Source organism: Dermacentor variabilis, chromosome 1 (genome assembly GCF_050947875.1).
Source record: "Dermacentor variabilis isolate Ectoservices chromosome 1, ASM5094787v1, whole genome shotgun sequence".
Lineage (NCBI taxonomy): Eukaryota > Metazoa > Arthropoda > Arachnida > Ixodida > Ixodidae > Dermacentor > Dermacentor variabilis.
The window spans coordinates 231,116,508-231,130,152 of record NC_134568.1 but is presented as its reverse complement, the minus strand read 5'-3'; the positions used below and the strand labels follow the sequence as shown (position 1 = coordinate 231,130,152).

Here is a 13,645-nt window from a genome sequence, read left to right as displayed (position 1 = left end):
AGAGCACACGGGAGAAGCCGAACTGACGAGTGAAAGGCGGCGCAAGCGTCGCAACTTCCTTTCTCCGGCCGGGGCTAAGTGGGCACCCGAACCATTTGTTTGTGTGTGCGCCTGCAACCGCAGCTCCACCTCCCCTCGATACGCGAGGTTTTCGGAAACAAGCGCGAGTGTACGAAAGGTCCGGCAGATGGCGGTTCCCGCGCGAGTGGAAAGAGAGAAATGGGGAAATCTGCGTAGGTCTCTGCTCGCCACTGCGCTCCCTCGAGTCCCCATTCTCCGTCGCGGTATTCCCCAAATTCTGATTTACGAAAAACGGCTGTACGGCTCCGGATCCATCGAATAAACATCGGCAAAGAGCCGCTGTAATCTCGGAGAAGAAACGTTGATGGACCACTGGAGCCAGGAAAAAAAAAATTTTTTTAATGTTTTCGCAACATAAGGGGGTGCGCTGTAGAAGGAAGGCGCAAGTTACAGAGTGCACCAGTGCATACGAAGCTTTTGTTCTGCGGTGCCAGTAGTTGATTAGCTTCCTGAACGTTAGTACTTGTACTCTTTCATTTTGCACAATACACTTCTGTATATGCGGCACCATAGCTGTAAAAATTACCTCTAGAAGAAAATAATAGAATAGAGAAAAGCAAAAAGTGTCAAATCTTACGTCGTACAGATGCGCTATATTGCTACGCATGCGGCGCACGTATGCGGTCGGTTTCCCGAAAGGTGTCGGATATGTGTATCACACGTCCTCTGCACAGCCACATTACGCGAAGTTCTAGACAGTTGTGTTCGTGCAATGCACGAATCCACTCAAACCTTTCCCAATGGAACAAGGTTTCAAGTCAACGTGACATAACCCAAACACTCTAGCGATACGAAGATTATTCAATTAAGGAGTTCTAGCCATGCCACATTACCGAACGTTAAAACATTCCTCCCGACAAAACGCACGTACAAGGCAGAGGACATGAGTGCACCGATTGCTCCAACGACGACCGCCTCCGATTATATATATATATATATATATATATATATATATATATATATATATATATATATATATATATATATATATATATATATATATATATAGGACGCTACATACAAAATGATAATTCCCGGCAGACTAAGATTGACAGCAGTCACGAAGATCAGAACTTAAGGTAATAATCGTCAACACGTTCACTAGTGAACTAGTTCCCATTAATTTTGTTTATTAAAGTTATAAGTCATACAATTGCATAACTAAAACCAGCCAGTAAGCAAACACAACACACGGTGTAGAAACATGTTTAAAGCAAACTGCAACATTTCACATGACTTTTTAAATTGGTTATATATGAGCATTGTTATACTATCGATGCCATATCGACAAAGCTGCAGTACTGGTAACTGTCTCCTCTTTTTGTTATTATTAACGGTCTTTAAATAGTAAATAGTACTTTAGTAGATAGTACTTTAAATAGTACTTTAAATAGTACTTTAAATAGCACTTTTGCAGACGATGCGGCACCTGGTGATAAGCGGATATGACGCAAATCCCTGAACATGGCGTCCGAGACCTTAAATCCGCTGTAGGCCCCATCAGATCTCGGAAGTGATGCCAAGCTGCGCTGGCTCTCAAAGACTTAGGTTCAGTGTCATTTCATTTCAGGCGAGCAGCAATGGCTTTTTTTTTCTTTCTTTTTGAACGACACTGGCGCTCGGCACCAAACGGTTATGCTTTGCGTACTGGTTGATTCCAACTGTTCCGATCCGAGCACGTTTGCATAAGTGCATAAACGCCTGCATTGCTGTCATTATGGTGACAGTAGTACTCGCCGCTTTCCCCCTGACCTGCTTGGCGAAGCCGTGCTCTGGAATCTGACACGTCGTAGCCTGTGTCTTACCGGAACACTGATTCGGAGGCAAGCCGGGTTACCTTTCGCTTGCTATTTCCAGGACGGCAGAGCCGATTACCATCCACCTGAATACCACCTGGACGCCCCAGACATCACCAGCGCAGCCATTCTCTCAGACGCAAGAGATGGGCGAGTTGGTTAAAATTCATTTCGAATATGGCACACAGCGCGAACAAAACAAGGGCCAAGACTTGGCCCTTGTTCGATGTGTATACCACGTTTGAAATAAATCCTCTCATACTCCAGAGCGGCCCCCCAGAGGATCCAACAGACGGACCGATGCCTATCGCCCAGGCATTGAAAGCTATGCCGCAGACCCCTCCCTGCGGAAAGTGCGACGCCTGCTTCCAGTAGATCCCGTCTCAAGTCGGCCTTTCTGCCGAGGTAAAGGCGGAAACCCTTGCCGAAGCGACCATAACTACGTGCTTTGCTTGGCTTCTCGGCGCCTCTGGGCAGAATTCCGAACGCTTTCTATCCGATCCCCTTCACCATGGCACGATTGAGGTCGAAAAGGCGTAGGTGAAGGTGCCCCAACGCCACCTAGATCACCTCTAGGTGTGCCCTCTAGAAATTCCTCTAGGTGGCGTTGGGTGCCCACCTTGAGTAGGGTGCCTCGATGCCCAGCGCCGTTTTGCATCGAGGCACCCTATTCAAGGTGAACACCCTCAAGGTAGCAGAGCTGCGCCACGGTTTTCCCTGCGCCTCTCGCGATGGTGACGTTTATTGGCATCCCGTTTGAAACGGGGCGGGGACATATAATCACCTAGCCTGCTTGATTTAACCAGGTTTTACTATTTTACAATTTACCGTCTCAGTTTCTATAATTTTCCTTTTTTGACTCCTGCTTGTCCATTTACACTTTACCATGTACTTCCTCTATTCCGTGTCCACGCTTTTGAGTCACAGATATTTGTGCACTTTAGCTGTGCATTTCTTTTCATCCCTAGACCTTAGTCTTTCGTCAAATCTAATCTTGCTCTGCACTTATCAGACTTCAAAAGAAGCCCAACCCATATCACCTTGCACTGCCTCATTTGTGGTTTTGCGGTGAGCTCCCAAAGCCAGTCGGCCCACCACCCTCTTGTTAATCTCTGACTCCTACATTTCTTTTACGAAAGTAAGCGCTGGTGCCATTACACTTTCACAAATTCCTCGCACCACCTCGTACTTATTGTAGCCCCAAAGTGTTCTATGTTTCATTACTGCTGCATTCCGCTTCCATTTCATCGCGGCGCTACTGGTTGAGCGCCATCACACGGTCAAAAATGACGTCAAATGTTCCGCTGCGTCTCGGAGAAGTCAACTTTACGGAGTTTCCTTCAGTGCGATCGAACTAGTGAGAAGCGAGCGTGCGTTTCATTCGTCGGCTACGGTATCGGAAGGTATAGCGGTGGTGTTTTCTTGCGCAGTGAAGACATGCGAACACAGTCATATTGACACAACTTGTGTTGCAGTATTACGGTGTGTAGTGCACACAACGGTACAAACCGTACGGAAAGCGGAAAAGGCTTTTACGCAGTGCCATGCGAGCGGTCAGTTGTGCGCCGGCGATAGCAATGGCTTCTCCGTATAGGCCGCGACCGGCTGGCTCCCAAAGGAGCCAGGCAGTTTTGTCTGCGCATAAGGTAATCGTAAAATGCGCTGTACATAAAACGTGTGCGTGCAGAAATTTGAAATATTTTTTTTATCTATACATCTGCACCTCGGGGTCTGGGCAGAGCAGCTGCCGTGAACGACGGTCAGTGACAACTGACGCTGTCAACGGTCCCAAAAGCGCGCCCGCTGGGCGCAATACTTCTCTAGACGACGATCCTTAATCGGCCGCGGTTGCAGCGGCCAAAAATGCGCGCACGCATCTTCTGGCATAAACTATTATATAGTGTCGGCACTGATCTTGCGCAAGAAACACGATTAAGTTGTCCACGCTGCGTGCGTGAATTTTTTTTAACACTCTTTAAAACATATTCAGTCGCTCCTGGCCCCAGACAGAAACTTAGTATGCATGCGGGATAAAACGTCCTCCCATAGCTACCATGTACTACGCGAAGCACGCTAAGTGCCAACTTCCACCGCGCGTGCGAACAAGTGTCTCGCGTGTGGTCGATCGCGAGTGGCACATCTTAAAAACAACTAAAAAATAAGACAACAGCGTCTACGCTTCTGCTGCCGTCTTATTTAGGCTCCTGCGCGAGCGAGGAGTCGCTTTACAGCATAGATTTGGAACAAAATGGCGGACCTTTGCCCGACTTTGCTCCCTTTGAGAGAATATACAGGGACACTAACCTTGAACCTCGATGGGCGCGCTCTCCGCTTGCGGGAGGCGCGCATCGAGACTCTAACGTTGAGTGGGACAGCTCTTGAAAATCTCTTGTCCCGCGCCTCTGTTTATGTAGCTATCGACTCCGTAATTACGGCACAAATGCCCAGTTCCTCGAGAACAAAACAAAGAGTCCAATCAACTATTGATGTGACCGTTTCAAAACGCGTACTGAGTATAGTGGGGCTTCGGGCGTGACTAACACGTGACTACCACCAGAAGTGTTAGTCACGTGGTATCCCAACCCACTCGCGCGCGCGCCATGCAATCAGCGCGGCGAAGTGTTTGAAGCTCGCACAACACAGCACTTTAGCAAAGCGCTACCGCTCGGCCATTCACGCTACCACTTCCTAGAAATGCACGCACTGCTAGAAAAATCGGAAAATACAGACGAGAAACCAAAAACCACAAAGCTTTTGTTGGAAAATTTTGAAAATTGTTTTATTACTTAACATCTTGACTTTATTTAAAAATTCGCAGACTTTGTTGAGTTGAACTGCTGCAATCAAGCACTCTGCTTATATCTCCAGCTAGAATCATCTGCGCCACGGACAGCCAGAAATACTCATTAAGTTGAAGTTTACTCAAGAAACGGCGACCGAAATTTATGTTGACGTCACACAATGGTTCTATGATGCGGGTGGCGGTGCTGCGCGTATCCGAATAATCGAGAGGGTCCGAAAAATCAAGCTGTGAAAAATCGCCTATTAGCGCGAAAGCATGGGCTAGTTGGCAATCCATTTCTAGGTGGAAATGACGAGGGCAAGGATAACGACGAAGTAAAAGCAAACAAAAAAACGCGACATCTGTATTCTCTTGAAATCAATTTTAGCCTGAACTGTAAGAAAATAAGAGAGAAAATGTGCCTCAGCTATGATAGTTGTAGCCGTGTCACGTGTCCGCATTCGGCATGGGGCAGTCGGTGATCATCTGCCTACGTACCCACTCCGCGACGCTGGACGGAAAGGTTTATCATATGGTCAGGCGCTTATCCCTGTGGTGATGCGGCATGGCAAAATTTTTCTAATGGCTGGTTCCCTGTCTCCACTTGGACGCGCGAGTTATTGATAAACCTAGCACCGACAACTGCAACACGGTCGCAATGCATCGCTCAAGAGGATCGGCGATCAACTGGTCATGTATAGCGTATCTCGTGACTCTTCAGAACACCACTGCGAACAGGAGGCGTGCACTCTCTGTAAAATGTATATGGACGAAAATAACTCTCGCACTCATCATACAGAGGTGAGGAGTTTCTGGAGCACCACAGGAACCGCACCACACAGCCGAACGACATGTATGGTGAAGGTGTTGGGTAGTCTGTATACTTTTGACAAAAGCTGCAAATGTTATCATAGTACCGCGCGGTCGTCGAGCACGACATGAAACACTTGCTCTCACCTTTTTTTGACCAAAGCAGTGTTAAGAACGCTTCAAATATCGTCTTGGCCCGCTGAATATCTAATGTCTTGCGCACAGCGTTCTTTCTTTTTTCTTTCTTTTTTTTTGTCAGGAAACAAATGCGTTTGTTAATGGCAGCGCTTACCAAAAAAAAAAAAAAATTAACGATTTTCGTGACGTACCTCTGACAAAATTGAGCCTGACATGAAATTGAGCCTGTACATCCTACGCAACTTGACATGAATGATGCCGAAATTACCAGGTATATGTCGATCATACCCGCACAAAAGAACAACCATATCTGTCTAATGCAGGCCTAAGAAATTTTAAAGGGTACATCGGACGAATCTTAAGTCGCAGCCCGAAAATAAAGGGGATTTCTATACTTCACACGAGAAGACATGAAAGCTCGTCCGCAGTTACCGCGCCTCGCGGTAATCACGGCGCACTTATTTCGTCTGCTCGCCACAAGAAGGTATTCGGAAGAAAATATTCAATGCAACCACTGCATTCTTCCTCCGTTTCGCGGGAAAGATCGATTTAGAATCAAAGCGCGCTACGGACAAGGGCAGGACGACAAACGAAATTATAGCTAACGCCCATTATACTGTGCTTGTCGCTCTCGGTAGTGACTCCGATGAACGCAAGGTCTTTAGAAGTGAGCCTATATAAGGAAGTACCGTGGCCTTACTACCCATCACGTTGTTCTGCTCAGCGCGAGGTTCCAGCTTCGATTCAAGGCTGCGGCACCCACATACCAATGGGGCGAAAATTCCCACGCACTAAGATGTCAGCGCACGCTGAAGAACTTGTCTAGATCCGGAGTACTCAGAATACGACGTCTCTCAGGTCCCAGACGTAAAGTTGTAAACCCAGCGACTTATTTTTCGCAGGTTTCCGACGCGTGGGCACACGGAGCGAACGCAAAACGCCAACCAAGAGCAGCGACATAACCGACACCGGCGAAGCGCACGGTGGCCACACCGATCTGCATGGGCGGGAATCGCGCACACAATACCAGAGAAGTTTTCAGAATACCGAAGTACCCGAAAAGGACAAATACTGTCGCGGCCTGGCGCACAGCCTGAAAATGGGGGGAGTCGGCGTGCAGGCCTCGGTTGCCGCCGAGATAAGGAGAAACGAAGTGAAACGAATCTCCTCATCGATCCGAGTAAAATGTCCACGCGGCATGATGTCATAGCCCCAAAACAAACCAGTAACTCGAGGAGCTGCCCCAAAGTGGAAGAAATTAGTTATCTATAGATGCCGCCCTTGAACTGCGTATACACACGAACGGCGGGCGCCGGTCCGGCGTATCTTCGTCCCGCCTTGGGCATCGCCAACGACTACACACGGCGGCAACTCCCCTGTCGCCGACGATTGGCCTTGACGCCTATAATATGAAAGACAATGGCCGATGCTTTTTTTAGCATTAGACGTGCGCAGAAACGGAACCAACGCAGACCTCGCGAAGTGTTGTCGAATTTCGCGTGGCGCGACATTACCGATGGAAGTACGACCCGCTCTCTCGCACAACGCCATGATGCCGTCCTGGCTTTCGCTGTTCCAATAACTCTGATTAACGAATTACACGACACCACAGCAGTGCGGAATACAAACGAGGTAGGCGTCGGCATTCAATGCAGGCTTCCAGCGATGCACGCATTACCGCTACCCCCCACCACAGCCCAGGGTGCAAGAAAGGCCGCTCGATAGAGGTGCTTAGCATGCTGCAGCGGTAACCATCGTCCCATGACGAAGCGGCGCGACACGGAGTCAACGTAAGGGCTTCAAAATAACGCGCCGCCAGTGCAGCGGCTCCGCGCTGGGAAGGACCAGAGGCGGGAGAGTGAAGGGGGAGGAGACCATGTGCGGCTGTGAAAGAGAGAACGAACGTAGATCGACAACTACCCGTTGCCGTAATGTTGCAATGGGCTGTCACTACAACAGCTAACTGCGCCAGGTTAACTATAGCAAACGCAGCCGCCGTCAGACTTGCTGGACACTGCACCGCAACGAATTAAAAAAAAAAAAATATTCCTATTAAGAGCCGAGCTTGTTCCAAGACGATGGCGCCGATCGACCGAAAGTTAAGAGGTTCGAGCCGGAGAACAGCCTCTATAAAACAGCGGTAAAGCGAGAAACCCGCCACGGTATAGCATGCATGCGGATATCGGCTTCGTGCAGCACGAGCACTAAGGCCATGGGTTTGATAGCCGACCGCGGGCGGCATTCCGAAGGGAAATGAAACCCACGACGCACCCGGGTACCAAGGTTTATCCCAAGTAGCCCTGCTCCATACGGCTCCCCTCATAACCGTATAGCGTCGCTCAGGAACGTTAAAACCCCGCCGATTATGAATGATATGAAAAGACACGACTATGGATTCCCAAATTTACAACTGTCTTTTTAGGCCAACCGGTTTGTTCGCAGAACGCTGTTTACGCGCGTCTCCACAATAACAAGAAAGTCGAATAAAAATTCCGTAGGAAAGAGACGAGCTGGCGAAATAAAAATAAAGTTGTCCAGATCGCCTATCTGCTCAAAACCACCAATCGCTCTACGCACAGTACACCACGGAGGAGTGCCATCTCGCAGTGGCTTCGAAAAAAGCCAAGACGTTGCTCAACATTGTGGTCCTTCTGTATACGTGGAAAGGCAACGACGCCTCTGCGCCGCAATTATGCGAGAAATCCGCTTGGCGACACGCGCCAGCCAGGGGAAAAGCGTCTCCTGTACCGTTTCAACCGGTTTGTCCCCTGGCGACGAGCCATTCTGTTGACGGGTCGGGAAAAGATTTTACCCCCGGAGGGCATTCGTATAAGCGCCACCCCTAACAAGAGAAAGGACACGCACGGTGCCCGCCACTGTTTTCTCAAATCTAAACATGAGATGGATCAACGCTCAGATATCGAACGCAGCGCGCTGCTTGCGCGCGGTCGCTCCGCATAAGGCGCTGCAGCACACGCTGTCCGAACGGGCAATGTCTGAAATCGAACGCCATCCTGAAGGGACACTAAAGAGAAACGCTAAATCAACTTAGACCGATGAAGTACTCTTTCGGGACTCTATTTTCGTTAATTTCGCGGCGAGTGATCAATTATTAGAACAGAAAATGAGAACCAAACTTCATTTCGAGCTTAAAACCCAACGTACGTCAGTGTGACGTCACAAATTCCGAAGACTTTCTGCCGTCCAGCAGGTCCACGACGCCGCCAGGAAACTCAACCTCCCGGTTCCGTCGTGGGAGACGCCCACTCCATGAGAGCCCAAAGCTCTCGTGGCCTGCAGGACCAGAATAAAGTTGATTTCCTTCCTTCCTTCCTTCCTTTCTTTTTTTGTATTTGGGGCTGCTGTGGCCCAGTAATAATATTTTCTACACTTGCTAAGTTCAGTTTTTGACTACTTTATTATACAACATAGTACATCTGTACCGATAAGAAATTAACTATCCCATTAAAATATATGACTAAATGGCGAACTGGTGCGGGAAGGTGGCGTCGCCATGAGCCCTTAGCATTTGTGTCATTTCAGGGCTTGGTAATTACCAAGCCTCCTCCCACGGCAAGAGTGGCTCCTTTAGTATTGTAGAAGGGCAATTTACTAATGGAACTAAAATACTTTTTTCTTTCTTTTCTCCTTAGTACTCCTTGAAGTCGTCCTCATGAGCTGCGATGCCCCAACTGTTGCAGGCCGGTCGGTACTGCGGCACACCTCTTCATCGCTTGAACCCGGTGCCTCAAGGAACAGCGGGATGAACGTCCTAACACCGCCGCCCCAAGCAAAACGCAGTTTCTGAATGTGCTTTACAGTAGCTGACCATGAAGTAAACAAGACCATTAAACACAATACGTTTATATCAACTCAATGGCCCGCGAAAACCCTGCGGCGGACGCAAGGCCAAATTAAGAGCAGCGCAAATTGTGGTAACAGAACAAATTATTCTTGCTCCAGCAATATGTTTCTTAACCTTTGAAACAAAACAAAAACGTCGATTTTAATCCGCCATGACGAAAAGAAGGAAGAAGGGAGCATGCAGCTGCTGGTAAAGAACGACCTTATTTATTATGAAACGGGAGGACCGAAGGTTGCTGCTGGGGAAAGAGGGAGGTAGGCATCAAATATATCACGCGCGCCAGGCCGCAGCCGAAGTAGTTTAACGTATTAGTTGATTTGGGTGTTCGAATAAAGCTTAACTATCAGGATGTAGAAGCATACTGTGGTCGTGGGATAAGGATCGAAGGTGGAGCAGTGCAGATCTGTCCGTATGGTAAATGCGCGGCTAAGACGCACAAGCACGCCAATTACTTACTCACAGGCAGCAACAGTTGCGAAGCAGCCACTATAAACCAATTATATTCCCATTCTCAGCACGGATCATTAGAGAACCGCTGGACCTTTGCGAAATCCTCCGTTGACACATTTCCAAAACTTCCTGTTAATCATGCCAGGAACGCCATTTATTTTAACAACATGGCGTCGCTTTAAAGGCCCACAGCAACGAAAACTTGCATTTGGCTAAATTATTTAAAAATGATAAGTACAGTATACTATATTGAAGCAATTTTGGCAAAGCTGCAGGACTCGTAATTGTCGAATTTTATTAACAGGCTTGGGATTTCGTACTGTATGTGAATTTTGTAAATATTTCATGCAATCTACTCAACTAAATCTGAAATCTGTAAAAAAAAACGAAAAAAATGCAGTCGTAGGGGTCGCCTAGTGGTTAGCGGATATGACGCAGATCCGAGGACGTGGCCTCGGAGACCCTCAGCGAGTCGCGCGGGCAATGAGGTCATGCATGCCCTGGTGCCACGCCGGTTCTAACCGTACCAGGTTCCGATTAATTTCCGCTACGTGGTTGTAGCGGCGTCTTTTTTTATTTATAAGCTCCGTATCAAAAGCGTCTACTCCTGCGAGCATTTTTGTGACACACACACTCGCATTTTAAACGTAAAGTTATGCACGAAGGCTACTCTATATCTACGCTATCTGAAACTGAACTTCTTATGCGGCCCAAAATATCGTTGCAGAGTTGGCCTTCCTCATCGCGTTTTCTCCTCAGTCGTCAGTACCTGACTTACTGTAGCCTGTAACACAAACGTGTAAATCTGTTTTCCCAGATTACGTGAAAACTTTCTCGCGCGTGATCTATCATACATGGCTCCGCATTTCACGTTAAAAACGGTATGTAAAAATTATGCCAAAGTTTCCAACTAGAGCTTGAACAACCGACCAGGCGTTATTGCTGGGCCTAGAGAGGTACATATTACTGCTGCAATTTTCGGACCAGACAACTCATTTACAAATAGTTGCGCCTGCCTGATCCGCAGTTAAGTCAAATAAGCGATTAGAATTACCGGTGGATAAGCTCTTTTTTTCCAGGAGTCCAAATGACCACTGTGCCTACCAAGCTGCTCAGGACACGAGCTACCAAGCAGCCTCGAAAGGACACGTGCGCATGCGCGAAGCGTGTGGGCAGGTGGCGCTTTACTGGCATAAGGGTTTGAACTTGGTGGCGATTCGGCGCGCCGCAATACGTGCTTAGAGCGCCGCCACGATACCTGCGCGCGTCGCAAACTAAAACAACCTAACAGCACGTTGTACCACGCTAAATTAGACCGACAAAATGCACAAACGGCGTTGCAGCCGGACGACTGTCACCGACAGCGGAAGCTTGGCACGGCAGGGAGGCGACGCCACCTCGAAATCCCCGCGCCACCTCTCCGTGGCGACGTAGACTGTGCGTCCCACTAAAGCCAGTGGATTGTTAAAGGAGTACTGAAATGAAATTTCGAAACATTTAGTTTTCACGTTAAGTGAAAGTCCTAAACCACCGAAACCCCAGGAAAAAATACTGGCGAGCCACGGAGCGCCCTAAATAATTTACTGTAATAGCTTTCTAATAACCAGTCTCAGTATCGTTTCCTTGGAGGTGCACGTGTCGTGACGTCATGACATAGGTGGGTCACAGAGAGCAGAACGTCAGGACGTTTTGGCGCCCGCTCCGGATTGCTCGGTGATCTGTTATGCTGCTACATCGGGCCGCTCAACGAGTAGCAACAGACCATCGAGCAGGCCCAAGTGACACAATACTGCTGTCATGACAGCACGCTTGCTTTTTATTTTTTTCTCAAAAGAATAGCCTACCAAACGGCAGGGGAGGAACTGGCGCTCGCGGCAATTCACAATCGCCTGGAAGACATGCCACATGATATAGCCGTGCTGTAGTCGACTGTGCTATATTCGACGTCTTCAAGACCGAAACCATGTCGTAAAATATCATTGTTAGAGACCATACTTGCGGAAAACCTATGTAGTAAAAAAAGAAGGGGGGGGGGGAGTCTACAATATTGGCAATGCGCTTTACAACCATCAAATTGCACAGTAGTTCGCACTAGTTCGACAACGATTCCGGATTCGCATTTGCCGCCTACAGTGCACATGTCATTGCAGATGAAGTGCAAGCATGTTATCTAAGGAAGAAAAACAAGTGCGAAAATTTTTTCTCATTTTGTGTCGTAGCATCGTATGGCTGGCGAGAAGCGATTCAACACATTGCTATCCTGCTTCTGCCCGCCTACAGAGAAGAAAAAAAAAGATGCTCACTCGAAGCTCATGCTTGCTAGTGACGTACTGTTATCACGATACGTCACCACTAGGTGTCGGGACGCTGAAAATCGCGTTGCAAAAGCAGTGACGTTTCATCGCTCCTATTTTGTAGTCGAGGCAAGATGAGATAAGTACCACCCACAAATTCATATATTCTGACCGCAACACGCGGCATCGAACCAATGTGACGGGACAACAGGTGTCCTTGCGTGCGCGCAATTTTCTCTGCGCTATGCTTTCGGTGTGACTCAAACACGAATAGTAACGTACCATCTTTCCACAAATGATTAAAATATAACAATGTTATAGTGTTCATTTACAGCTCTAAAGGCGCGACAATGTTTGGTGATAAACTCAGCAGAGAGGTCGCACCTATGATCTTCGGTGTTCCAGCGTTGGTTGCATTGCCAATAAGAGTTGTGCGCGAGTAAAGGTTACCGAACGTTGGAAGATTCGCAGTGGACTCATGACAAATAGTTGCGTAAGCATTTTTCTAAAATAGAAAACAAAAGAGACCTCATAATTCAATGACTAGTGCTACAGCAAACGCACGGGTGTCCACAGAACAGGAAAAGCAACCACAGAAGATGGAATTTCATCCCAGCTAGGTAACGGGGGGTGCGTTCTGCTGTTGTACACAGTGCCGTTTGCACGCACTCTGTTCCAGGTAGATTGCACAAGCGAGAGAAAATTCCGCTCATTTTCCGTGGTTTCCGCCTTTCAAAAACTTCTGTGGGTACAATTCCATAATTCTAGGATGGACACGGGTCAGACTTTGCACGGATATTTGCTGATGGGATTGGCAACGTTTTAGCGACCAGACAGTGCTGTATCGTCCGCCTCAGAGCCGAGTGACATGCGCTTGTCTTGCCAAGACACGCAGGCGCAATTCCGCATCAGCCGCACCTGCACAACAATGCGACCACCCTCCCCGTCGCAGCTACTGGGTTTCCTCCGGACGGATAGATTTCCTGTATATGGCCAACTGGTTTTCCACACGGTAAAATGGCATATCTAATAAAACTCTGCAACAACGCTACCGCGACATAAATTCGCAGAACGAAAACGCCTTCGGCTAGCCGATCGCCTGAACATCAGCCAGCAGGGGGATAGAATAACGGGGCAAAAAGTGGACAGAACATCGTACAGAGAAAAAAAAAATTGCAGCGAGTAGAGAAGGAGGGTCATTTACGAGGTTAACGGTATTGACAACGTTACAAGAGCTGCTGAAATGTCCGCGTTCGCCAAATACGCACATGCGCATCACTGCGCAAGTCCTGCACGAATGAGGCAAAATCAGGCGACACCAACTCACCGGCACTGCGTAAGCGATTGTAAGTATGCAATATCCATCATCACCGCCGCGGTACTCGAGGGCGAGTGAGCATGAATTGGCGCATTCGTTCCCGAGTATACC

The 13,645-nt window shown here is 48.2% G+C and overlaps 1 protein-coding gene and 1 long non-coding RNA gene across 2 annotated transcripts in view; one reads left to right on the top strand and one right to left on the bottom strand.

Moving 5' to 3' along the window:
* The window catches only part of LOC142558914 (uncharacterized), a 195,028-nt gene that overhangs the window by 149,160 nt on the left and 32,223 nt on the right, over window positions 1-13,645 (bottom strand). The gene's annotated exons all lie outside the window — the stretch shown is intronic.
* On the top strand, window positions 1,941-9,878 carry LOC142558930 (uncharacterized). Its single transcript, XR_012823097.1, has 3 exons — window positions 1,941-2,031; window positions 2,145-2,282; window positions 9,261-9,878. It is a non-coding gene; the product is annotated as an uncharacterized LOC142558930 (long non-coding RNA).